This window comes from Crocodylus siamensis, chromosome 5, assembly GCF_052110815.1.
Source record: "Crocodylus siamensis isolate JL-2025a chromosome 5, ASM5211081v1, whole genome shotgun sequence".
In the NCBI taxonomy this organism is placed as follows: domain Eukaryota; kingdom Metazoa; phylum Chordata; order Crocodylia; family Crocodylidae; genus Crocodylus; species Crocodylus siamensis.
The window spans coordinates 29,992,608-30,019,083 of record NC_143399.1 but is presented as its reverse complement, the minus strand read 5'-3'; the positions used below and the strand labels follow the sequence as shown (position 1 = coordinate 30,019,083).

The window sequence follows — 26,476 nt, the reverse complement described above, 5'->3', positions numbered from 1 at the left end:
ATTAGCACATGGATCTTTTGTGGGGCATGTCTGGAGTACACACACATACTGAACAGTTTTGAGCTATGGGGTCACCGTGGCTTGAAAAGATACTGACTTCTGGGGACCAGCCAAGTGTACTATGTGATAAATCAGGAGCCTTTTGGCATTGGGCTAATATTATGCATAGTTTGTATTATATAGAAGTAGGTACAAAAGAGCTGCTCAAAGTGTATTTATAGAGTACATGTGGTAAAACTTGCATCAGTTTCAAAAAAGGTAAAATGCATCAATTCTGGGTGAACTAACTCTATGGGTACCTATAATAATTTGCCTGTATGCAAATTATTACAGGCATTTTATTTCAAGGTCAGTGTTTTCAATGTTCCCCTCACCCACGTGTGCTCAGGGAAAGCAGTGTCTGACAAGTAATGGGGTGGGAGGGAAGGAGCCACAGGGGGAATCAGCTAAGAGGGCAAAGGGGCAAATTCAAGGCAAACCTCCATAATTAGATTCTCTACCTGGAAAATTGTAACACATGTATAAAGTTTCCATATATAAAATCTAATTACGTGGGGGGTCATCTTATATTCATTGTCATCTTATAGTTGATTAAATATGATATTAAGGATAAGAGCATATTTTTCAGCTTTTTACTACCTGGCAATGTTATACCTGCTGTTTCAGAGCTATAGGATTGATCTCATGTCATTTGCTTGCATTTTGCTTTGTAACAGGGAGACACTGCCCCTGTTATGGGAACGTCTGGGAATATCACCCTGTTGCTGGTAGGTATTGTACAGCTTCAGAGACCTCTTCATTGGTGCCCTGCCCCCCATTGATGTCAGGGTGAAACTCTATTCCGATGCCCCCTACATGGTCTGGGTGCTGCCCCTTTTTCTCTACTGCCACGTCTTCAGTGTTGTTGTTGGGGAGGCAGTTCCCTGTTGGGGGACCCAGAGAGGTCTCAATTCTGCAGTGTCTTTGTGGGGCTCCAGACCTCCCCTTTACCCCACCCTTACCATGTCCTCGGCCTGGGTCAATGCTGTTTCCCACAGGTCTTCCCACACTGCCCGCCTTAATAGGGTAAGGTCTTTCTGGCTGTCAATCCTTAAGGGGTCTGTCCCTCATCTCTGGGGTTGTCTTCCCCTTTGCCTGATAAACTAAACCTGCCCCATCCAGGGCCAAGCTGTAGCTGAAGAACTCAACCAGAAGTGACCGGTTTCTGCCAGTGGGTTCCCGAGATCCCCTCTCTCGGGGCCCTCCATTCCTCGGGGAAGACTTGTCTGTCCCATATGTCTTACTAGCCGTGTGTACCAGCAACCACTCTGTGTCCAGCCCTTGCCGGTTCTTCTCGTGTCACCTCCCTGGGGCCCAGCTGACCTGTGATCTGGTCGCTGTGGTCCCTCCAGCCAGTGCAGTCTACTTTCCCCTCCTGGGAGCTCATGACTCCCCATGCTCTGCCTGCTGTAAGGCTACCCGGGGATGCCTCCAAGCCTGAGGAGCTGTCCCCAGCCCCAGCATCTGAACTGATCAGAGCCCCTCCTCTTCCCTGTGGTGTCCCTTCCAGTGGAGCTCCCTTGCCTCTGTTGGCCCCTGGGGCTGCCCTCTGCCTCACCCACCTGTGTCCTCCGACAGGTGTCCGGCCCCATCTTGTCACGGCTGGAGCCTCCCAGCTCCATAGCCAGTGTCTCCCAGCTGGCGTTCTCCTCCTCCCTCCATGGCGCCGGCACAGCTGACTTCCCGGCTGCCTTTTGAGCAGGTCGTGCTGCTTGGGCGCCACACCCCCAACTCTCATTGATCCACAGGCTCAAGCAGCTATGGAACTGCTGAGCCTGCTTTTGTGTTTTCGTCAGCATCCAGGTCTACCTCTAGCTGCTGCCCATCTCTGTATCTGGGGTGAGTATCGGGGTGCACTGATCAGTGTCCAGGCCACATGGTGGGGAACTCCTGCCTTATCTCACACACCAATTTTGTTGAGAACTTTCTGTTCGACCTTGTCACAGGGCCCTAAGCTGTCTGCTCCTTTAAAGGCAAAAACTGCCCAGAGAGAGGGCCCTAGCAGTCAGGCAGGAATCCCACAGGTGCACGTTATTGTGGAAGCAGGCCTAAGGAGGGAATTAGCCTGCACCTGCAACTGGTCAGCTGACTGGAAGAGGCAGGGCCCTGGGGACATATAAACCCCAGGGCTGGGACTATAGATGCAGTTCCCTGCCAACAGCCAAGGGGGAAGGAGCCTCCAGGGAGGAATTGCCCAGAGATGCTGCAGCCACCAGAGATGCTGCCCTTAGGGCTAATGGGGACCCAGGAGCTCACCAGGTACCATTGCCTATGAGGCCCTTTGTGCCAGGAAAGAAGTTTCTGTCTTTTAAAGGGACAGTGCACACCTTGAACTTTTTATGTTATGTTATTAGCCAAGGGGCTCATATTTTTGGTTGTTGTTTTATAACACTGGAGGATCAGCTGAGGCTATTGGGGAAGAAGGAGGCCTTATAGGGGACCCACTACAGTATGGGGACCCCAGTGCCAGTTTGGGCGCAGTATTCGGGGGAACAGACTCTAGCACCTGTGTGGGTTCAGCGTTCAGGGTGAATAGACCCCAGCACCAGGGGGCGCCAAGAGAGAGACAGGGCTGCGGAGAACCCAGTGCCAAGGGGTGCCGAGAGAGAGACAGGGCTGTGGAGAGCCCAGTGATAACTGAAGGCCAAGCTAAATTAAGTCCTGGAGGAACAATGAGTGAATGCCATGTGCAAGGCTTGGGGCATGGTAAAGGGGCGGTTTTGAGCCACGAATCTAGCCCATAAGGCTGAGGGTGTCCCAAGGGGCATCCATTTTGGAGCAGGACCCAAAAGGGGTCCAAGACTCCTCAGGGTTCAGTAAGGTCCATCAGGACCGTGCCCAAAATACAAACTTGAGGGCAGCCTCCTTATCTGTTACAGTTACAACAAGACATGGCATGTGAGAAAGAGGGTGCCCATTGGGCAGGATTGGCTCAGTCAGGGAGCCCTAGGGGTATCACAGCAATTCCTGGGGACCCCATCCCATGACAGACCTGTGGAACTGGGTAACACATTGACTGTTCACCCATCCAGGATGCTAAATACCCACCGTGGACTTTGAAGTATCCATTACTTGCTGACAATGGTGAGGTGTTCAATCAGATTGAGATAACAAAAGGCTTAATTTCCAATTAAATCTTCCTGGCTGGTGGTGGACAACTGGAGATTATTAACAGCCGGGTGAAAACATTGTATAAAGGTCTGTTGGTGTGATCAGATCTTCCCTGGAAGGGGAAGAGGAGCCGAGGCTTTAGATGCCAGAGACAGCAAGCAGCCCTGAGCGGAGGTGCAAGTGATAAGAGAGAGATTTGCCAAGAATTTCTTGTTGAAGTGGCAAGTGTCGGGGTATCCAGCTCGTTGAAAGACTACTTGCTGATTCAGTCGGATGATTGCAGCTCCATCCAGATCCATGACAAGGACTTTGTTGCTTTGAGTTGATAAGTGGGGTGGGCTTGCAGACGTCCACCCGGTGAATATTCATTGCAGGACTGATAAGTCAATTGGGAACTTGTAGGGAGAGCTGGCTGAGGGACTGACATCTGGCGGCTAGCCGAGTTACACTTCTTGTGAGTGGGCATTGCTGATGCTCATTATTAAAACTTAATGAGCAATCCTTTCGTGTGGTATCTCCCTTTAATTACTTCCATCAAAGTTGTGGCAGGAGAGATTGATACCGAGACGAGGGAAGACAAAGCTATAACAACTTATTATGTGCCCTAGAAGAAGAGCACGCTCACATGCTTCTTTAAATGTCTAGCTTTTATCTGTACTTAGCCTTTTTTGATCGGAGGTACTTGCACTCACAAGTGTCACTGTGTCTGGTGGTCTGGACACACAAGTATGTGAAGCCCTTTCAAGAGGGGATTGTTCCAAAAAGGCACCAACTGGTACATTCTAATTGTTATGTGTGAATGGCCTGAGAACAGTTCAGACATAGCATAACCACTCCAATGTTACTACTCCTTCATCCAATGTTAAAATTGGGGCAGTTTTGCTGCATTTGTATTCCAGTTGCTGTCCTTTTGAAAAGTTCCCCCTTGGAAAAGGGCTCCCAGCATTTTTGCGTGTACACCCTAGAAGTAATGGCAACTGTCTTTGTTGATTTAAGTCATTACTAATAATAGGGCATATACTACTGTTTCTAGCTCTTTTGTTTCCCATAACAAAATTAAACCACCACTCTCTATTCTGTTTTCCTTGTATTATTTCTTTAAAAAAAAATTTTTTTATATATATTCCCATTAATTTGAATGTTTTCTTCTACCCTATCCTACTATTCTGACATTTTCACGTGGCGGTTCCATGATATTATCTTATGTCTTCAATGGCTGTTGTCTTTGCAATCACTTCTAAGCTAATGACAACTCATCCATTAAATTTCCATGAGTTCTGCCTTTTGGTTGCCTTCTCATTTCCACTTTACTTTTCTATTTAGCCTCTGTCCATCTATTTCTTAGTCAAACTTGTGATCTGAAGTTGTGTTTCTCCATTAAACTAAGGAAGGTTGCCACCATTTTTCTCTTCTCAGTTCCCTTGAGTATGAGCTGCTTCTTCATAATACCTTTCTAAGATCAGGAACATGACAGATATTGTCTATGCATACAGATTTCCTGTACCCCTTTCTCCGCAATACAAAATTCTCTTTCATAAAAAAAAATCAATTAAAAATTGTCTAGCTCTACTCTGAACTGTATCATATCCATCTCCAGAATATGCTCTTGTTGTATCATATCTATCTCCAAAAATTATCTTTCCAGACCATCCTGCAGCAGGATGTTGTTTCATGGTCAATTACTTTTGACCTCACCCATTATTTTATGTGCTTTCCTGCTGGCTTGTACATTCTGTACTATGTTTAAGTTCTACACTACTTTCACTCAGTTCTTTTTTTCCCTCTCCTGGCACTCCCTCCAGTTGTACAAGTTTTAATTTAGTGAATCCATACAAGTATGGTGGGTTAAAGTGCTAATTTGAAGAGTATACTAAGCAGGCAGTCTGATTGTCTTCAGCTTTAGCCATGAACATGACTACATTTTTCATCATTGCTTTCTACTATTTTACCTTCCAAGATCAAATTTCAGTACAAGTGTAAGATGTGGCAAACCAATTTAATTTATTTCTTTGACAGGGTAACTGGTGGAGTAGGTGTGGGGGAAGTAGGGGATTTGATATATCTTCACTTCAGTAAGGTTTTTTATGTAATTCCATGTGACATTCTTACAAACAAATAAAGGAAATACAGTCTCCATGAAATTACTATAAATTGGGGACACAATTGATTGAAAAACTGCATTCAAACAATAGTTATTAATGGTTTGTCAAACTGGGAAAATGTATCTATTGGAGACCTACAGAGATCTGTCTTGACTCTAGTTCTATTCAATATTTTCATTAACAACTTGAAGCATGGACTAGAGAGTACAAATTTAAAATTTGTTGATAATCCCTAGCTGGGAGTAATTGAAAGAATTTTGGGGAACAGGGATTCAAATTCAAAATGATCTTTATAAATTGGAAGAAGAGTCCAATATTGATAAGATGGAATTTATTAACGATAAGTGCAAAGTACTACCTTTAGAAAGGCACAATAAAACCCCCCACAAATATCAAATGGGAAATTAACTGGCTAGGCAGTAGTATTGCAGAAAAGTATCTTGTGCAAGGGTGCTTAATCCCTGGCCCACAGGTCAGATTCAGCCCTGGGCCCTATGCATTGGATCTGGTGCCTGATCCAAGCATGCAAGACTGAGTAGGGTTGCTGTCAGGCCCTGGGCTCAATCCTAGTGCACAGGATTGGGAGTGGGCAGTACCAGACCCATGGAACCCAATCCTCGAGAGAAGGTTACAGGAGCAGGTGGTGCCAGGCCCCTGGGACCAGGTCCCAGAGGCAGAGGAAAGCTCTGGAACTCCAGGGCCCAATTCTGGCATATAGGGTAGGGAGGGGCAGTGCCTGACCCCAAAACCAGCCGTAGCCCACAGATGGCCCCCACTCCACTCATCTGGCTTGTGGTACTAAAAGGTTGAGTACCACTGGATTAGTGGATTACAAACTGAATGAGTCAACAGTGTGACACTTAGATGTGTTAGCAGGAGTGTCATGTGTAAGAGAAGGTAGTACCAGTGACCATTAGTAGTGAAGTCTCAGTTAGAGTAATGTGTCCAGTTTTATGCACTTCACTATAAGATAGACGTAGATGAATGGAGAGAATTGAGAGGAGAGCCATATAAATAAGACATATGAAAAAAGGTTGAGAGAATTAGGTTTGTTTAATCTTCCAAAGGACTGAGTGAGGACACAATGGCAGTCATTAAATACTGAAAGAAATATTAAAAGGGGATGGCAATCAATTGTTCTCTATGTCCACTAATAGAAGAACAAGCAATAGTTCACACAATCTGCAGCAAGGAAGATTTAGTTTAGATGCTGGTAAAATAAATACATATAAAAGGGTAGTTAAGCACTGGAAAAATTGGTTTACAGAGGTTATGGAATCCATTTTTGGATGCCTTTAAGAACAGATCACAAGTTATAATGAAGCTAAGAGTGATACGTAGTAAGTTAAGTGATAATATTTGGGCTTTGAAATTACTGTTGCTTCCCAATGCTGGTTTAGCTATTTCATCTCAGATATGGAGAGCTAAATGTCTATGGCACTGATGATTTTGGAGAAAAGAACAAAAGTAGGAACAATTTACATAGCTTGATGAGGAATAAATTAGGTTCTGATTGTGTCCTGGGGTTTATCGACAATGTCGAAAACCATTAGATTCTGGGCCCAAAGCCCCATTAGCTACAATTTGCCTTGCATGAGAATGTTTTAATTGCTCTAAGAATGGTCAACATAGAAAAAGCTAAACAACATAATTTTCTGCCTTAAAATGCATCTAATAAAGTCCCTGCCCTGTCAGGATGCTTTCATGGAGAGTAAGTCAATATTAAACTGGCCATTCTTCTTAAAATTGAACAGCATCCACTGTGTACGTGTTCAAAGAGATCACATTAGTAGAGATCACATTTGGAATCCTCAAGTTTTTCAGCTCTGGAAGTGCTTACAGTTAGATATTACAAATCAGAATGATTTGAAGGCACACATTCTTATTTTTTTGTTCAATTTGGGAAACTGTTTGGATTGTTGTCTTCTTCTTTAGATAGAATATAGGCCCCTCAATTTTACCAGCGTTATTTTGGTGAATGCCAGTGACATTGGAGTGACATAAACCAGATGAAACAGACTGGAGAATGGCGTCCATTCTGTTTTGTTTTAAATAAAGCCCTCAGTCTGATATGAACTCCATTAAAAAAAATCATTTATATTAATTTGACTAATCAACCAGATCTTTGAAAACCCAATAATTGTGTATGCTTAAGTCTTATAAATGTCAGATATTTTTCTTTGGTTTTATCCTGCAAACACTACTGAGCACAAACTGGATATTAGGAATACCTCTTTTGCTTTATGGTAGTGAACAATGTAGCCAGTAGGGTTTAGAGCAGCAGGCCCCTGGTTTAATACAGTTGATTGATGTATCGAGTAATTTTGATAGATTTCAAGTGTTTCTTGTATTAATTTTTTTGTGAGATTAGCAAAGCTGTTACGTAGGTATGTTTTGTTCTTGATTAGCAAACTGACTTGTTAAGGCTAATGGGATTCCTGCACATTTGTCCCTGTGTACTGAAGGGAACCACATCCCTGAATATGGGACATGACTAGCTATCATGGTGTGTAGTTCTATTTTCTCATATTTCCCATAGTATTCTAATCTTCTCCAGATGAGTGGAATGCATCCCTTTTTGCTTGACAGCCAAAGACAAACACCAAGCTGTCCAGAAGATAGAGTGCCATTTTATTCCTCTGTCGAAATTCCTGATGAGATGGGCAAAACATCAGGAAACACTCAAGAGAAGACCTCCTGAACCTTCAATTATTCTTGTTGGCAACTTTAAATAGATAAAGATATTTTTTTACAATAATTTCTTCTTTGGGAGGTGTTTTAAATCTTTAGCACTTTTAAAATGTTTTGTTTTATTTAATTGCTACTTGGTCAAAGCCTAGATTTTACAGTATTCCTGATTTAAACAAAGTTATTTTTCAGAATGTTGTATGTTTCCCCCTGTGAAAACTTTGGATGAAAAGGAGTGTGTATTACACATAAAATAGCTATTTTAAAATATGTTTTAGACAGAATGGCTTGAGCCAACTTTATTTAATCTCATATTATATATTCTTTATCATACTGCTTCTGTATACTTATGGTAACATGTTTTAGAATTACTTATGCATACCAAATGGAGACAAGCATATTACACACATTATTCAAAATATAAAACTATTAAAGTACTGCTATTCAAATATACCTTTTTGAAAGTACTGAATTAACAGTGCTTATTGGCTTAAAATATAAATGTTCTTATAGAGACAAGTAATATTTTTATTTTTAATACCCATATTCTCTTCCTGTTATTTATACAGATGCAGTGTTTGTCCAGAAGAATTGTTAAATTGTCTTTAGGAGGGTAAATATCCATTGTGATTACTTCTCTAATTCCCACAGCCATCTTTTCCTTTTTTATAGAAGAGAGTAATAAGTCACTATTTAAGGGAAGAAGGCCATTACTGCTTTTCTGAGTGCTGTAATATTTGTGGAAGATGATCCTGTGCTCCCTGTTTATCTCTGTAAATGCATAAACCTTGTATTGTGCCTATACACTAGCTTACTGCATCCAGAGTATGCTAAAAACAAAGTTGCCTCCATTTATCTGGTTTTGTTTATAATAGTTGCATTTGGGATCATTGCCATCTATTAACAGTGTGTTGTACATAGACGTTACATAGACATTCTTCAGAATGCAGGAAGTCTGTGCATCTGTTTTGAATTGGTTACCTTGATAATTAGGTGGAAATATTTAATAGTGTTAAAAATTGAGAGAACAGTTTAAAGGAATGTACAATATTGTGTATATTCACATGCACAGTGACAAAATCGAATATGTGCAGAACAGTTTGGGGGCCTAATAAGTCCAAGTCCCAATGAATTGGTTCTTGACAGTTATGAATGGTGGACTAGCTGCATTAAAGCAATGAGGTAGCTAACAGCAGGTTTGAAACTGGGTTTGAATAAATCATCATCCAAACATATAACAGCATTGTAACAGTAGGCCAAAACCTGTACAGCCATGTGATTGCTAGTTGCCAGGAGACCATGAATCTTGGGCATTCTAAAAATATTGAAAGAATTTTAGCAGTCTCAAATTTACTGAACCCTTTTAAAAATATAATGCATTTAAATATATTAAAACGTAGCTGGTTCAGTAGACTGCATATTAAGCTTTTCAACTAAATCAGCCCCCACTGTATGTTGGTCGTGTATCTACATAAGATGCCTAAATGTGCAGTAGCATAGTTTACTACACAGTAAGCATGTGAGTCTACATGTGTGCATGCTTACTTTGCAGTAGAAACCCTTAATAGCATATAAATTTGCCATCTGCAAATGCAGGTTGCAAATTTACATGGGATTAGTTATTGTGTAGTAATAAATGTGTAGACATGACCCAGGAGCATGTTTGCTTCTGGATCTGCCCTGCCACTGGGGGGCGGGCCTCAGGCTAGCCCCAGGGCTCTGGGCTAGGAGCCTCTCCTGCTCCAGGGCTAGGCTGCCTCTATGGCAGCCCCTGCCTCAGGCTTTAAAAGCCTGAAAGCATTTTGAGCACGCCACAAGGGAGCCTAAGGGCACTGCTGACTCCTGTGTGCCCTGGATGGGCTGCAGACGAGCTGTGCCAGCCTACCTGCACCCGAGCATGGCTGCCAGGACTGCACCATCCAGGCTAGCAGGGTGCTACAGGCTACTGCAGCCTGCAGCCAAGTCTGTCAGCACCCAGGGTCAGCTGTAGGCAGCTTCTGGCCAGAAGGGCCAGCTCCACCTGCCCGCAGTGCACTCACAGCCACCTGGCCTGAGCCTGCAGGTGCTACAGGCATTGCTTCTGCTGTGTGGCTGCCAGTCCCATGCCATGCCCCTATGCTGGATGTTGCATGCAACTGCCTAGGCCCAGCAGCACTGGGATAGCCATGCAGGATCCAAGATGGCATCCTCCTTGCTGACACTCATGCCCATGCCCATGCCTGTGCTCACCACTAGAGATCCAACTGGTCCAAAGAGAAGACTGGAGACCTCATGGCACTGCCACCCACACTGGGGGACCAGCGGCCACTGTTGTGCCAGGGCGAGCCACTATGGGCCACACTTATGGGAGCATGTGCTACCACAGAGGAACAGCTAGAGGCCAGGGTGCTGGCTGCCTGCCTCCAGGCTTTCCCCCTAGGTACCCTCTTACCCCACCTCCCAGTGCCAGACAGCCCACAAAGGACATTGTAGATTGTTTTCCTGGGGAAGAAGGTTTTTTTTTGTGGGTGGTAGAGGAACACTGTTTGTTGAGGGGGTACGGGGGTTCTGTTGGGGAGGAAGGGGTGTTCTGGTTGATGTGAGGGAAATATAAACTTGTTCTTGTGAGATATGTGCACAGCAAGCATGGTGCTGGGGGCGGGGAGGGGGGGATCCATGGGTGGCAGTGTAGGCAAGCTAGAGTGGGGATTGCAGGAGAAGGTGGTCAGCCAGGCCCTCCCACATCCAGTGCCTTGGTCCCCACTACCAGGTGTATGGCTTTCCTGTGGCCTTGGTGGGGGGGCCTGCTACCACAGGTGGTGCTCCCATTGCCAGGCATCCTTCGCACACTGTGCCTCCTCTACCCAGACCTTATGGAAGAGTTCCTCCTAGGCCTCACAGATGTTATGCAGTGCACAGACTGCAACGATGACCTGGGGACAGTTGTCAGTGACCTTGAGGCAGGCAATGAGGGAGCACCAGCAGCTCTTGAGGTGCCCAAAGGCACATTGCACTAGGGCACAGGTCTGGCCCAGGCAGTGGTTGAAGTGAGCCTGGTGGGGATCCAGGTGCCAGTGTAAGGCCGCATAAGCCAAGGCGGGAATGGGTAGGCAGGGTCCTTGAAGAGGGGACAACCATGGTGCCCAGCTGCAGGTTTAGCACTCCTGACATGAAACAGCCATTCTCCACCAGGCTCAGCAGGCTGGAATTCCAGAATTTGTGGGTGTTGTGTGCACTGCCCAGCCGGCACTCATGTGTATGAAGGCCCCACAGTAGTCTGCAATGGCTTGGAGCACCATGAATTGAAAGCCCCTCCAGCTGTAGCAGGGATGGTCTCCATGGGGTGGGCAGGTGGTGGGGATGTTGGTCCCATCCAAGGCCCTGATGCACTGAGGGAATCCCAGGGCATGAAACCCCACCATCACTGCCAGGGGGTCATGCACACAGAGCATAGTGTCTGCCAGTATGTTCTGGAGGGCACTGTACACCTCCAGGATGGCCTTCTTGGTGGTGACTTTGCCCATGTCAAACAGGTGGTTGATGTACCACAGGCTGGTGGGTGTGACCAGCTTGAGTAAGGCAAGGGCGAGGTGGATATCTGTAGGGAGAGGGGGCAGCCACATGCTGCTGTCCTGCTGCTCCAGGTGGGGCTGGTGCTGTTCCATGAGGTCTCAGAAGATGTCCCAGGTCATCCTGAAGGCCTCCAACCACTGCTTGTCATCCCAGGTGTGCTGGATGATGTGCTGCCACCAGTCCTGGCTGGCATGGCAGGCCCAGAGGTGATGGGGATGGAGGCCCAGAAGGGTGATGGTGGCCCTGGAAGTGGAGTCCTGAAGCCTCTCATCAGCATCCCTACTGGTGGCAGTTGCACAGTGGCAGTGGTGGCCCTGGGATGGGACACTGGCTAGGAAGATGGTTGCTGGTCATGGGGGGATCAGGAGGGATCCAGACAGCCATGGGCCGGAAGGTGATCAGTGCAGCTGGCCAGCAGGGCCAGTGTGGCAGTGAGCAGGAGCCCAGGGCACTGGTTGTTTCTGCGAGGGACGGGTTGGAGCAGCCACAGCATGAGGAAGCAGAGTAGGCAAGGAGAGAGCTGCTGAATGCTGCCCCTGCACTGGGCATACTGCTCCTGGCCAGGGAAGTGGCTGGCAAGAGAGCAACATGCGGGGCTAGCTTTTGAAGAGGGCTGCTGGCAGCTGCAGCCAGAGCCTGGAGCTCCCCCCATTGGTGGCAGGGGGCCATTGCAGGGCTGCAGGAAATTTGGTGCTAAGAGCAGCAAATCTGCTCCCTAGTCCCCACATGTAGAGACACTTGCCTGGGAGTGCTTAATCTGCAGAAGGTTACACAAGTAAACTGAGCCCGGGTCAAATGCATGAGTAGAGGTGCCCAGAAAGTAGTATATTTTAAAATACAGAACAACTTTTAAGGTCTTAAACATAATAATTCAGTATTATCATAAGAAATATTCAGAAGAGTGTCTGCACTAAAAATGTTGCATGACTTAGGTCTCCCTCCTGCAGTCATGTCTGAGCTAAGTAACTCTAGGTTTGAGAGTAGTTCCTTTGAGTTTAAAATCACTTCTTTTTTGTGTAAAGTTAATCGCATGCCTCTGTGTTTGTAAGATCAGGGGTTAAGATTGTTTTTGAGATTACCTCACTCCCAAAATGATCAAGTTGTATCAGCAGTAGAAGCATTACAGAAAATCCATTCCATTTTTTTAAACGTATTGTAGTGGTGGTTTTACTTGTGTAGAAGTGGTGGTGGGCCTGATTTACAACAGGACCTTAGTTGGGTCTCCTGGCTTGTGGATGAAATTTTGACTTGAACTGCAGGCACAGCATAGTAATAGTTAGAAATTTATCTACCTGATTTGTGGCCACAAATAAGCAGGGAACAGAATGTTTCCATATAGGCGGTTCATCTTGTTCATGAGCCATCCTTTCAAGAAGAAGGCAGCATGTGCTTCATAGCTAGTGCATGCCACACATTTCTGGGGAAATTGGTTGGCTGGGAGACTGTTCGTAACTTCCAAGAGTTCAGTTTTTGATTCTCTGCAGTCACCTTGAGTAGTGAATCTCTCTGGGCCTCTGTTCCCCTTCTGTAAAATGGAATTAAGACTATTTTGCTGCCCACGAGGATCCTGGGAGAATGAATTATGCAACTATTATAAGGCTACTAAATACAGTGGTGGTGAGTGTATGAGCAGATGTTTGGATGATGTACTAGACTTATATTAAGAGAAGAAGTAGGAGAAAACCTTAAAAAATCTGATTCAATCAAGTGTAAATTTCTGCTGCATTTTGAATTATGTCTTAGCAGATATAATGAATACACCAATTATATTCTTTTGTAAACTAAATTAATACAGATTTAAGTGTTCCTTTTAACATAGTACTTTTTATGAGAGGTTCAATCAACTGAGACTTTCGTTTTCAGAACACTTTTCTTTGCATAAAGCAGCTACATTATAAAAAAGGGCACTAGCCAGAGCTTTAGGAGAGAAACAGAGTGAATGAAACTAAGGGCATGTGAAGAACAGTCAGTATCCAGCAACAGCAGCAAAACAGTTTCAATTTTCTGGATTATTAATTCAAATTCAAACGCACATGCCAGTTAAAATTAAAGGCCTTTTTTTACGGCTCTAGTTTAAATTAAAGATTATATTCTGCTCCACAAGTCTGAATTAAATAGCTTATTTTGCACACCAAGCTCTCATTTTAAAGCTAATAAAGAAAAGACATAGCATGTACGTGCAAGCTTGAGACAGGAAGGTTCTAAATTACTACACCTGTTTCACTTGGGAACTACTTTATTAGTGTTACAAAACTTGGCTTTCAATTTGGCAGTCAGAAGCACATTTAGAACAAGCATTTCTTTGTTTTGACAGAAAGGCTGCGGTAAATGAATGACGTTTGAGGTAGGTGTGAAATGTGAAGGTACAAAATTAACTGGTAAGATAATTACTGTTCTAATTCTGCATAAACAAGCGTTTTGAAAATCATTAATAGTTCAGGGAAATAATGTTAGTGATTAAATAAGGTGGTTTGCATCACTGAGCACAACTAAGCTGCTTTAATTACATTTGAAAGCAAGGGAAAGCAGCTAATTAAAATTAGCACAGGGTTCCTGAATGACCAGCATTGCATTGTTGCCCTAACCTGTTTAATTGCATGTTTATTAATGTCTTTATTTCCCCCTCTTCTATATTTAACAAAATTATTAAAGAAATGTAAACCTGTAAGGTGAACATGCTTATGTAGTTATCAAAATATGCATTGCAGATATAACCAGGGAATTATTTACAAGGTAAGCCACCATCATTCAAAAGTCATAACTTTGTATTAATAATATTTTTTCCTGACTCACATCCACATGTCAATCACATCCATGGTCTAGAAAAATGGTACTTGGCACTATTTCTGAAATGTGGCATTTTGTAACTGTGTTATTTTTAAAACCTCTTGAATACTAAGTTGCTAGCTAAAATATATGCAATAAATCTAGAAATAATCAATAATGAGCTCTGGAAAATATGAGATGAGAAACACTATATAAATTAAATAAATCCTTTGTTGATACCTGAGTCATCTCCAGGAAAATCTGTACTAAGATGGTCACCTGCAGTAGGTAATGTTTCTTAATAGTAATAATTTAAAAAATCAAAGTTTCAAGTTAGCCAGTACAATGTAGCTTGCCCTTTAGTTAAGGACTATCAGTACTGATTCCCTACTCCCATACCTCCATAAACCCTTTAAGTAATGATTTAAGATGTCTCACTGTTTTTAGCATGAAGACATATGAAGATAGCTGGCTTTATTTATTATTTTATTTTTATACATTTTTAACAACTGCACAATATAATACAATGAAGACAACTAAAAATAGATGAAAATGCTAATTTATATGTTATATTTAGGTATAATCAAGTCAAGTTAAAACAGACACGATGTTTTCCACTTTGATTCAGTATTTATACTGTACCTCTGATGTGAAAGACTCAGATGAATAATAATTTACATACATATACATTTTAAACAGTAAAAATTGGTGAAAAATATTAAGTTCTATATGGAAAGGTAGCAGAACCTAAGAAAGCAGGTTAAATCATGGGAATTATGCTTATGAAACTGATAAGCAATTAAAACAAGAAGTTCAAAATTAACTCCATGAATAAAACAGAATATTCAGCAGGCATTCCATACATTATTTTATAGTAACATGCCTCTATGAACAAGCAGACCTGGATTCTGCTACATGTTAGATAGATGTAAGTAAGGATTTCAATGGCATTATACTGCTTTACCCCAATGTACATATTCAGCTGATCAGATTTTAGCTCAGAGTACATAACAACTGCAGGAACTTTCAGTGCTATATCTTCAAGTATTTGGTGCTGTGGTTAACATTGTTAGCAGTCAATATCTGAAAACATTAAATGGTAGGGGAAAATATCCAGAAGGGTTTTTTGAATAGCAGAAGTCTATTTTTTTAAATCCTCCTAAATACTAAAAAAACACAAAACCCTAACTAAACACACACATACACACACGAGAAAGAAAGAAATGAAAAGAAGCTAACAAATTAAACAAATGACCTAATTAAGTCTTTAAAAGAATTTTTAGTAGCATCTCATTGCCATAACAACCATCTTGCATCATCAAAGGAATACATGACAATTTCTTAGTAATCAGTGTGGGATATAATTAATGGTGGCATTTCCTTCTGTTCTGGCAACCAGGATAAATAAAAGTTTGATATTTTTAAATTACAAAATTCCTATTTCTTTTGGCCCTTTGGTAGGTCATGATCATTGAAATCGTGACTAAAACATTTCATTAACTGTTTTCTAAATTATTTTCTTAAGTTAATATCAGTATAAACATGTCACAAAAATATGGTATGTTTAGTAAAGAAAATGGTATACTTGGTAATCTATGTTACTAGATACTTGTGGTGCATATACTATTTTTTAATGTTGCAACTTCTACTCATTTAGTGAATTCAAGGGAGGAACCTTGTATTTGTACCCATGTGAATAACAAGTGTGTGACACATATCTAGGTAATCCAAAAATACTTTTTATGTTCAATTGCATCATAATTAAAATAATGTCAAGCAGTGAGACCTCCAATAGCGCAGTGTAAAATGAAATTACACTGTTGAACATATTTTAAAAGAAGGTGCTTCGTAATTATCATTATACTGTTTGTTCTACACATAGCTCTTTTGGAATGGCTATATTTTAGTGGGTGAAGACAACCCAGAAAATCAATTTTCTTACAAAAACTTTAATAATCTGGAGGCATTTTAACGACTTGGTGCCAGCATTATCAAATATTGACAGATTTCAGGAGGCTTTTTGTTACTTTCCGTTCACCTAGACCCAACAGCAAAAAGCCTCAGTTAGGCTCTGGGAGAGGCGAGAGATGTGCAGGTGAAAGCCTGCTGCGCCCCTGCTCCCCCGAAGCCCCCCAGAGACCCCCCCAGCAGCCACAGAGCCCCCTGCTGACCCCCAGCACAGGCGGAGGTAAGCAGGGCCCGTAGTGGGAGGGGGTTAACCCACAGAGAGTGGGAGGAGGCGGCCTGACCCCAGGCCGGGTCTAGCCCTACCCAGGCCCCTACTTCGCCCAGCCCCCTAGAGAGTCATGCAACCAGAGCTGCATGACCAGGCTGTGCAAACAGGCTGCACAAATGGACGCGCTTCTCTGCCGGTGCATGAGTTAGCACAGAGTTTGTGCAGGAAGGTGCATGGGAGGGCCCAAGGCCTTGCCTGTGAGCCCCGCTAGGGTAGGTAGACTCAGGCCCAGTCCGCCTACCAGCGGCATGCCGTGGATGGGCTGTCGCCGCACCCTGAGGGTCCCCTCGGGGTTTGCGGCTCCCCCCTGGCACCTCAGAGATGGCCGCCTAGATGGAACCCATGGTTCCAGGCTCCATGCAGACAGAACCCCTGGCTCTCAGCTGTGGGGGCTGCCTGCCACTTTTTCAGGCTCTGGGGCCCGGAAGCATGGCCACCTCCTCTTGTGGGATCTGCTCCCTTTTGGGGTCTCTGGCACACCAGCTGTGGGAGCTCCAGGCCATGGTCCAGAGACTGCGTGCCATCAGGTACTGCAAGCAGGAGATAGACTCCTACTTCCATGCCCTTCTCCCCTAGGAGCTGGAGGGTAGACCACGGTCTCCCTCCAGGACAAGGGAGGACTCCGGGACCTCCCATTCTATCCAGTCAAGGGGATGGACCAAGCTGGTCAAGGGCCTCAAGGCCCACCGCACCAAGGCCTCTGCCCCTCTGGAGCTCAACAACAGATACAAACCTCTTGCAGCCCCAGCAGAGCCTGTTAAGTTGCCATCCCCCACAGGCAACACAGGCTCAACTGTAGCTCCCACCCCTGCTCTCCGCAAGACAAAACACAAAGTGTTTGTTGTGGGGGACTCCATCCTGAGGGGGACTGAGGGGGAAATCTGCTGCCCTGACCCCTTAGTCTGCTGCTTCCCAGGGGCCTGCATCTGAGACATTGCAGAGAAAATCCCTAAGCTTCTCCAACCCACAGACCACTATCCCATGCTCCTTATTCATGTGGGCACCAGTGACATGGCTTGGAGCACTCCCAGCCAGGTCATGAGGTGTTACAGGAATTTGGGAGTGGGGCTAAAGGGTCTAGGGGCACAGGTGGTGTTTTCTTCGATCTTCCTGGTCTCGGGGTATGGGCTGAGGAGGGAGAGGAGGATCCAGGTACTTAACCAAAGACTGCAGCACTGGTGTCATCAGGAAGGCTTTGACTTCCATGACCACAGCCTGCTATTTGGTGAGAGAGGCAGCAAGCTGCTGGGTAGGGATGGCCTCCACCTCTCTCCTCTGGGGAGGAGGCTCTTCTCAGCCAGACTGGCTGACTGGCTCCATCGGGCTTTAAACTAAGCCCGCTGGGGGACAGGGGGACTACCGCCACTACTGGCCCACTGAGCAACACTTGCAAAGCAAGCAGGCCAAGGCACTTAAGGGAGCCCACCCCTGCCCCAGCCCTGGTACAATCTGTGGGCAAAGCAAGAGCCCCCAAGGGGACACTTGCCTGCCTGTACACAAATGCCAGGAGCTTGGGGAATAAGCAGGAGGAACTCATCTTCCTGCTTAACACAAATAATTACGATGTCATAGGGACAATGGAGACCTGATGAGACTCCACCCATGACTGGACCACAGGTATAGATGGCTATACCCTGTACAGGAGAGATCGTGTAGATAAAAGGGGCAGGGGTGTAGCTCTCTATGTTAAGGAAAGGTACACATCCCTGTAAGCTGATATTGGTGACCAGGGTGGAAGACTGGAGACCCTCTGTGTTAAAATCTGTGGGGAACACAGGGGGACACAACGGTGGGAGTCTACTACAGACCTCCCATCCAAAGTCAAGAGCTTGACCAGGAGTTCACCTGGGAACTGGCTGAGGCTGCATTTTCCAGAACCATGGCTGTCATGGGTGACTTCAACTACCCAGACATCTCATGGGAAGATCACTCAGCAAAATCCAAGCGGTCGCAAAGCTTCTTATCATGCATGGATGACCTCTACCCGACTCAAGAAGTCTATGGGCCAACAGGAGGTAAAGTGCTGCTCAACCTGGTACTGGCAACTGCCGCCCGGGGTTTCACTCCCAAACAACCACCAGGAGTGCAGACACAGGACCCGCACAATCTAATCAGTGACCTAGTGATTGGTGGGAAGCTGGGTGACAGTGGCTGATCACCTTCACCATCTGCCGTAAAGCTGGCAAGTCAGTCAGCAACACTGAAGTCCTTGACTTCAGGAAAGCTGACTTTGACAAGCTCAGGAGGCTTGTCAGTGAGGCCCTAAGGGACCACAGCCTGAGGGGGAGGGGAGTTCAGGAAGAGTGGTTGCTTCTCAAGGAAGGCGATCCTCAATGCCCAAGCTAATTCTATTCCATCTTGGAGAAAAGGCAGCAAGAGGGCACAACAGCCGCACTGCTCTCCAGGGATCTTGCAGACCTCCTGAGACTAAAAAGAAAGGCCTACAAAGGATGGAGGATAGGATTCACCTCTAAGGAGGATTATTCTGCACTGGTCCGGTCCTGCAGGGAGCAAACCAGGAAAGCCAAGGATGCAACTGAACTCCAACTAGCTTTGAGCCTCAAGGACAATAAAAAGTTCTTTTTCAAGTATGTGGGAAGCTGGAGGAAAAGCAAGGGCAAAATTGGACTCCTGCTGAACCAGATGGGACAACTGACAACTGACGCCCAGGAAAAAGCCAACCTTTTAAATGGGTACTTTGCATCAGTCTTTCATCAGTCTCGTGGGATGCCCATGCCTACTACAGGACAGGGAGGTCCAGGTGAGGAAGATTCGCTGCCCTCCATCAATGCTGACCTCATGAAGGAACACCTTGAGAGGCTGGATACTTTTAAGTCAGCTGGCCCTGACAGTCTACACCCCAGAGTACTCAAGGAGCTGGTAAGCATCATAGCCCAGCCCCTGGCACAGATCTTTGAGAACTCCTGGCACTCTGGTGAAGTCCCAAAGACTGGAAGAAGCGCAATGTGGTGCCTTTCATCAAGAAAGGGAGGAAAGTGGATCCAGCAAACTACAGGCCCATCAGCCTGACCTCTATCCTGGGGAAGGTCTTAGAAAAGTTTATTAAAGAGGCCATCCTTAATGGACTGGCCGATGACAACATCCTGAAGGATAGCCAGCATGGGTTTGTTGTGGTTAGGTCTTGCTTGACCAATCTCATTTCCTTTTATGACCAGGTGACCTATCACCTGGACAAGGGGGAAGAGATTGATGTGATATATATTGACTTCAAAAAAGCCTTCGATCTGGTATCCCATAATCACCTCTTGCCGAAACTGGCCAACTGTGGCCCTGCATCCACCACGATCCGCTGGCTGGGAAATTGGCTCCATGGTCAGACCCAGAGGGTGGTAATTGATGGAAGTCAATCATCATGGTGCCCTGTGACCAGCGGCATCCCCCAAGGCTCTGTCCTTGGACCCATATTGTTCAACATCGTCATTTATGATGTGGACATTGGAGTCAGAAGCAGACTGGCCAAGTTCGCTGATGACACTAAACTCTGGGGCAGAGCATCCACACCTGAAGACAGGAGAGCAATCCAGGCTGACCTGGACAGGCTCAGCAAGTGGACAGATGAGAACCTGATGGTGTTTGACACTGAAAAATGCAAGGTTCTCCACCCTGGGAGGAAAAACCTGCAGCATCCTTATAGGCTTGGCAGTGCTACGCTGGCTAGCACTACGGAAAAAAGAGACTTGGAGGTCATCATTGACCACAAGATGAACATTAGCCTTCAATGCGATGCTGCAGCTAGTAAAGCAAGCAAAACACTGGCTTGCATCCATAGATGCTTCTCAAGCAAATGCCAGGACGTCAGTCTCCCCTTTTACTCAGCCTAGGGGAGGCCGCAGCTGGATTACTGGGTCCAGTTTTGGGCCCCACAATTCAAAAAGGATGTGGAGAAGCTTGAGAGAGTGCAGAGGAGAGCCACGCACATGATCAGAAGTCAGGAAACTAGACCTTATGATGACAGGCTGAGAGCTATGGGGCTCTGTAGCCTGGAAAAGTGCAGGCTCAGGGGCAATCTCATGGCCACCTATAAGTTTATCAGGGGTGACCACCAGTTTCTGGGGGAACATTTGTTCACCAAAGTGACCCAAGGGATGATGAGGTCGAACAATTATAAACTCCTGCAAGACCGTTTCAGGCTGGACATAAGGAAGAATTTCTTTACTGTCCGAGCCCCCAAGGTCTGGAACGGCCTGCCATCGGAGGTGGTGCAAGCACCTACATTGAACACCTTCAAGAGCAAATTGGATGCTTATCTTGCTGGGATCCTGTGATCCCAGCTGACTTCCTGCCCCTGGGGCAGGGAGCTGGACTCGATTATCTTCTGAGGTCCCTTCCAGCCTTAATGTCTATGAAATCTATGAAACCTAGACTTCATCTGCTCTTGTCTCTAAACTGTATTCTTTGGGGGCAAGAGCTATGTCTTCGAATATGTTTTGTAGGAAGCTAAGACATTATGGTAGTTGGATGTTCGAGTAAAAGCATAATAGGATCAGATACACAATCCATACAATTGTGTCTCTTGTTATACCACACATGCATGGCAGGAGGTGTGATTGTGGGATCCAGCATTAGATCCAATCATGCTTTACTGCTAGTGTCAGGGGAGCTTGGGATCATGATCCTGGGATTCCCCTGCACTGGCCAGTAGCAGGCTCCCATGGCTGGGAGCCTACAGTTGAGAGGGGTGCTCTATGCACTTTCATGGCTAAACACTTGCATCTGATGGGGCTCACAGCCATGGCGGGGGCACTTGGCTACATTGATTGAATGTGTGGGTCACAACTTAGGGCATGATTGACTGGTTAATCATGCCTTAAGTGTAATATGTGACAAGGGCCTAAATAACTACCTATGATCTCCATTATAGTAATGTTTGATTGCCACACTTTACAACACATATGCCTTCACAGGACCCAGAGGTATTCTACTTCTACAGAGGTAGGCCAACTGGCTAGCCTAAGGTCACACAGGAATGAATAGAGCACGAACTTGAACCTCAGTCTCTCAAGTCCTGGGCCAGTGTCCTTAATCATTTGACCATCCCTCTCTTAAGCAGTAGTTCAGCCTTGTCTTGATATTCTAAATCAGGACATCAGTGCTGTCCATAGCAATGAACTGTTTATAGGTTAATTTATAGGCTGTTTATAAGTTAATTTGTTCCTGATTTTATTCCACCAGACATGTACTGGCATTATAAATATTTTGTATTTGAATTTTACAGGTATGTTGAAGAGGCCAAATGCTAAAAGATGCTGGGTCCCCTGTGCTATTCAGTGAGAACTTCAAATGCTGAGACGTTTGTTTATATTTTAACAGAACATTATGAATCAAGAGCTGATGTAAGAGGACGTGGCTGACTCTGAGGAAGTGCCGGACAGGCTTTTGACATTTAACGAGGTAAGCGGAGCGCTTCCAGCATATACCCAAAATTCTAGAATAGTACAGCAGTGCACTTGGGTCTAGATGTAAATTCCTATTGAACAGTTAAGTGCATGTTTGAGGGAAGGTGATGAATTAGTTATATTTTATGTATTTTGAAAGCCATGTGTCAGGTGAACATTTACCAGGAAATATATGAATAATTTCTTAATTTATAAAAAATTAAAAATATTAATTTGCCTCACACCTAAAATACTCCAGCTTTATTATGGATTGATAGCAAAACACAATCATCTTGTAGATTATCCCAAAAGGGAAACACAATGTCTTAGTAGTGAGTGTGATCTGATTAACCATGGCATTTCACTACATTATGACAGGAGGGATAAAAGAATGTGTTGAGGGAGTTTAATTGTTAATGCTGCCATCTCTCTGCCCCTTTGCTTCATCATGGTCATTGCAATCATGACTGAAACCTTGCATTAACCTTTCTCTATTTAATTCAGCCTTTGAGTTAATAGCATTAGAATACAAGACCCACAAGATGTGTGCCATTTTACATAGACATGCATCACCTTGAATAGCTAATGAAAAAGGTACAGTACTTATTTTCTTGTTAACGGTATGAATTCCTCTAGGGTGTGATCCTGTGTGCTTTAATTACAACAGCTCTGAGATCTGCTCTAATTAAAGCACCCAGAGTGTCACATGTATCAGCATCCTTGTGCTGAAAAAATGGCAGCGGGGGAACTTTAAATAAAACTTGTTCAACAAAATGCACCCCCCCCACCATTTTTCAGTGCATACATGTGATGCTGGAGCCTGCTGGAGTGCAGTAATTACCATGCTCCAGCAGACTCAATTAATCGAGTCTGCTTTGACACACTGTAATTGCAACACATCAGAGCAGCCTCAGTGTACGTGTATAGGTGCACAGATTGTCTAAAAGACAGGGAACTCCATAAAATGTAGGCTGTTAGTATGAATATATTACTACACCACCTAACAGCAAGGAATGATGTACAGTAGTTTTCAACCTGTGGTCTGCACTCCCGTGTGGTTCCACAGACTCCCCTCCACAACTCCCCCCAGCCCTGCTGGTGCCCCCTGCCCCCCACCCACAGCTCCTCCTCCACCAGCCCTGCCAGAGAGGGCTCCCAGCTGCCAGGGCTATGGGGCCAGGGACCTGGGTCTGTAGCCCTCTGCCCCTGGCAGAAGGTGGTGACTGCTGCAGAAGAGCAGAGCCTGGCTCCCCCCACACCGCTACCTGCTTGCTGTGGGCTCGGGTAGGGAGGGCTGGCTCCACACTGCTGCACGCACTCCCAGAGTGCAGGGGGATGTGTGCATCCCAGATCTGCGCATAAAGAAGGCAGTGCATTGCCTGCTGTGGGGTCCTATCACGCTGCCCTTCTCTGGTGCCTCTGCAGACCAGTGTTTGCAACCGGCGCTGCAAAGAACAGTGGAGCTGAGCAGGAAGTTGCTTGCTGCGTTGGTCTCCGTGATGCCCTGGCGAGGCATCCCCTTCTTGTGTGGCTACAGCAGGGGCAGCAATGTGGGGTTGTGTGTGGGGGACACAGGCAGTGTGGTGCTCGCAGCTGCAGGCAGCTTCCTGTCTGGCTCTGCTGTTCCTTGCAGCGCTGGTCACATGTGCTGGGCTGCAGAAGCTCTGGGGGAGGGCAGCAGGGTGGGGAGCATGAGCCTGAAGTGAGGACTTGCCCCACCCTGCACACAGATTTGGGGGGCACAGGTTGCCCTGGCCCCCCTGGAGTGCAAGTAGAAGTGGGGAGTAGCTCCCTCCCGCCTGAGCCCACAGTAGGTAGCTTGCCCCCACCATGTGCACAGGCCCGCTATCCTCACCCCTTGGACAAGTTTCCCATGGCTCCGGCTTGCTCCCAGTGGGGACTTGCAGCTGCACATTGTGGCCCTGGGCCTCAAGCCCCAGGCACTGCCCAGCTGGGCAGTAGCCCCAGCCCTACTCAACTCCCTTCTTCCGTATGGGGGCCTCAGTTCCCTGCCCCCCTCCCCCCGCCAGCTTACTTGCAGGAGCTGCTCTACAGGTTGCCTGGTAGCCATGTGCATATACATGCACATGGTTCCCCCTAACAGACCACCCTTCTCTCACTCCCTCCCAGCTCCCTGCAGCCTGCAAAACTCTGCCAGCCTGAAGAGGGCTCATCGCAAAACTGTCTGAAGAGGGTTCATCTGCGGGTTTCTCTGGCATAATGAGAACTCTGCGTTTGCCTCTGGTAAAAGGTAGAAACCACAGTTTACTCTGTTTTTCTATGGGAAACAGAAAACCCAGATCCCTGGTTATAATGAACATCTTCTCCTTACTTAGAGCTTTCCATGGTTTAGTTTCATAGTTTCATAGTTGGTAGGGTCAGAAGGGACCTGAGGAGATTATCATATCTGAACCCCTGCCATGGGCAGGAAAGAGTGCTGGGGTCAAGTGACCCCGGCTAGGTGATTATCTAGCCTCCTTTTGAAGACCCCCAAGGTAGGAGCAAGCACCATGATCAGGGGGCACTCGCATGATCAGGAGGCAGCAGGGCAGGCCCTATGAGGAGAGGCTACGGGACCTGAACCTGTTCAGCCTCGAAAAGAGAAGGCTGAGGGGGGATCTAGTGGCCTGTTATAAACTAGTCAGGGGGGACCAGCAGGCATTGGGGAAGTCCCTGTTCCCCCGTGCACTGCCAGGAGTGACCAGGAATAACGGTCACAAGCTGGTAGAGGGTAGATTTAGGCTGAATATCAGGAGGCACTACTTCATGATCAGGGCGGCTAGGATCTGGAACCAACTTCCAAGAGAAGTGGTGCTGGCTCCTACCCTGGGGGTCTTTAAGAGGAGGTTAGATGAACACCTTGCTGGGGTCGTTTGACCCCAGTAATCTTTCCTGCCATGGCAGGGGGTCAGACTAGATGATCTACTCAGGTCTCTTCCGACCCTAGAAACTATGAAACCACTTCCCTTAGGAGCTGGTTCCAGATCCTAGCTGTACTGACTGTGAAGTACTGCCTCCTGATGTCTAGCCTGAACCTACTCTCAGTTAACTTGTGGCCTTTATTCCTAGTTACTCCTGGTAGTTCTCGGGGGAACTCTCCCGTTCCCCGCTGGTCTCCCCTGGTAAGTTTATAGATGGCCACCAGATCCCTCTCAGCCTTGTCTTGTAGAGACTGTACAGGTTCAGGTCCCATCGCCTCTCCTTGTAGGGCCTGCCCTGCAGCCCCCTGACCATGTGAGTGGCCCTCCTTTGGACTCTCTCAATGCTGTCCACATCCCTCTTGAAGTGCGGTGGCCAGAACTGGATGCAGTACTCTAGCTGCGACCTGACCAATGTCGCATAGAGGGGGAGGATCACCTCCTTTGACCTGCTTGTGCTGCATCTCTGGATGCAGGACAAGGTGAGGTTAGCCTTACTGACTGCATCCTCACATTGGCGGCCCATGTTCATCTTGGAATCAATAATGAATTCAAGATCCCTTTCTGCCTCTGTGCTGAGGAGAAGGGAGTTCCCCAGCCTGTAGGTATGATGCTGGTTCTTTCTCCCTAGATGCAGTAGCTTGCACTTTTCAGTACTGAATCCCATCCTATTCTCATCCACCCACCCCTGTAACCTGTCCATACCTAGTTGAGGCGTGCCCACCTCTCCCCATATCTTAGTGTCATCCACAAATTTGAACAAGGTGCTTTTCACCCCCTCATCCAAGTCACTGATGAAGATGTTAAACAGTGCAGGCTCAAGGACCAAGCCCTGGGAGACCCTGCTGCCAACGTCTCTCTGGGTCAAAAATGACCCATCCACCACCACTCTCTGGGTGCAGCTCTCCAGGCAATTTGGAACCCATCTGACTGTGTAGGCATCGACGCCACAGTTGCCTAATTTTTTTATGAGAATGGGGTGATAGTATGTTGAAGGCCTTCCTAAAGTCCAGAAAGACTATGTCCACTGTGACACCTGCATCCAAGGATTTTGTGACCTGGTCATAGAAGGCCACCAGGTTGGTCTGACAGGACCTGCCCCTAATGCACCCATGTTGGTTACCGCTATGCATAATCTCCCCCGCTGGTCCCTCGCAGATGTGCTCCTGGATAATTTTCTCAAAGAGCTTCCCCAGAAATGCAGTAAGACTAACAGGCCTATAGTTTCCTGGGTCCTCCTTCCTCTCCTTTTTGAAAACAGGGACCACATTGGCCCTTTTCATGTCCTCTGGCACCTGGCCAGAGCACCATGAATGCTCATAAAGCTGTGCCAAGGGTCCTGCAATGACTTCTGCCAATTCCCTCAGGACCCTGGGATGGAGATCATCTGGACCTGTTGATTTGAACACGTCCAGCCCCACCAGAAGTTCCCTAACTAGGTCCTCTCTGACCCTAGGCCTGGCTATGCCTCTGTTGAGTCTGTCCAGAATCCCGGTGTTGGGGATGTCCTGGTCCCTGCTCAGAAAAATGGAGGCAAAGAATTTGTTAAAGAGGTCAGCTTTATTGTCTGGTTCAACCACTATTTATTGCCAAGTGTGTCCAGCACGGTTACCCAGTGCTTTCTTTTTACTCCCTATGTATTTAAAAAAGGACTTCTTGTTATCTTTG

General features: G+C 46.1%; 1 long non-coding RNA gene across 1 annotated transcript in view; it reads left to right on the top strand.

Moving 5' to 3' along the window:
- LOC149863663 (uncharacterized) overlaps positions 1 to 26,476 on the top strand; it is a 45,646-nt gene that overhangs the window by 10,817 nt on the left and 8,353 nt on the right. Inside the window, exons 2-3 of the long non-coding RNA XR_016442526.1 lie at positions 21,826 to 21,906; positions 24,021 to 24,141. This is a non-coding gene — a long non-coding RNA (uncharacterized LOC149863663). The remainder of the gene's footprint in view (positions 1 to 21,825; positions 21,907 to 24,020; positions 24,142 to 26,476) is intronic.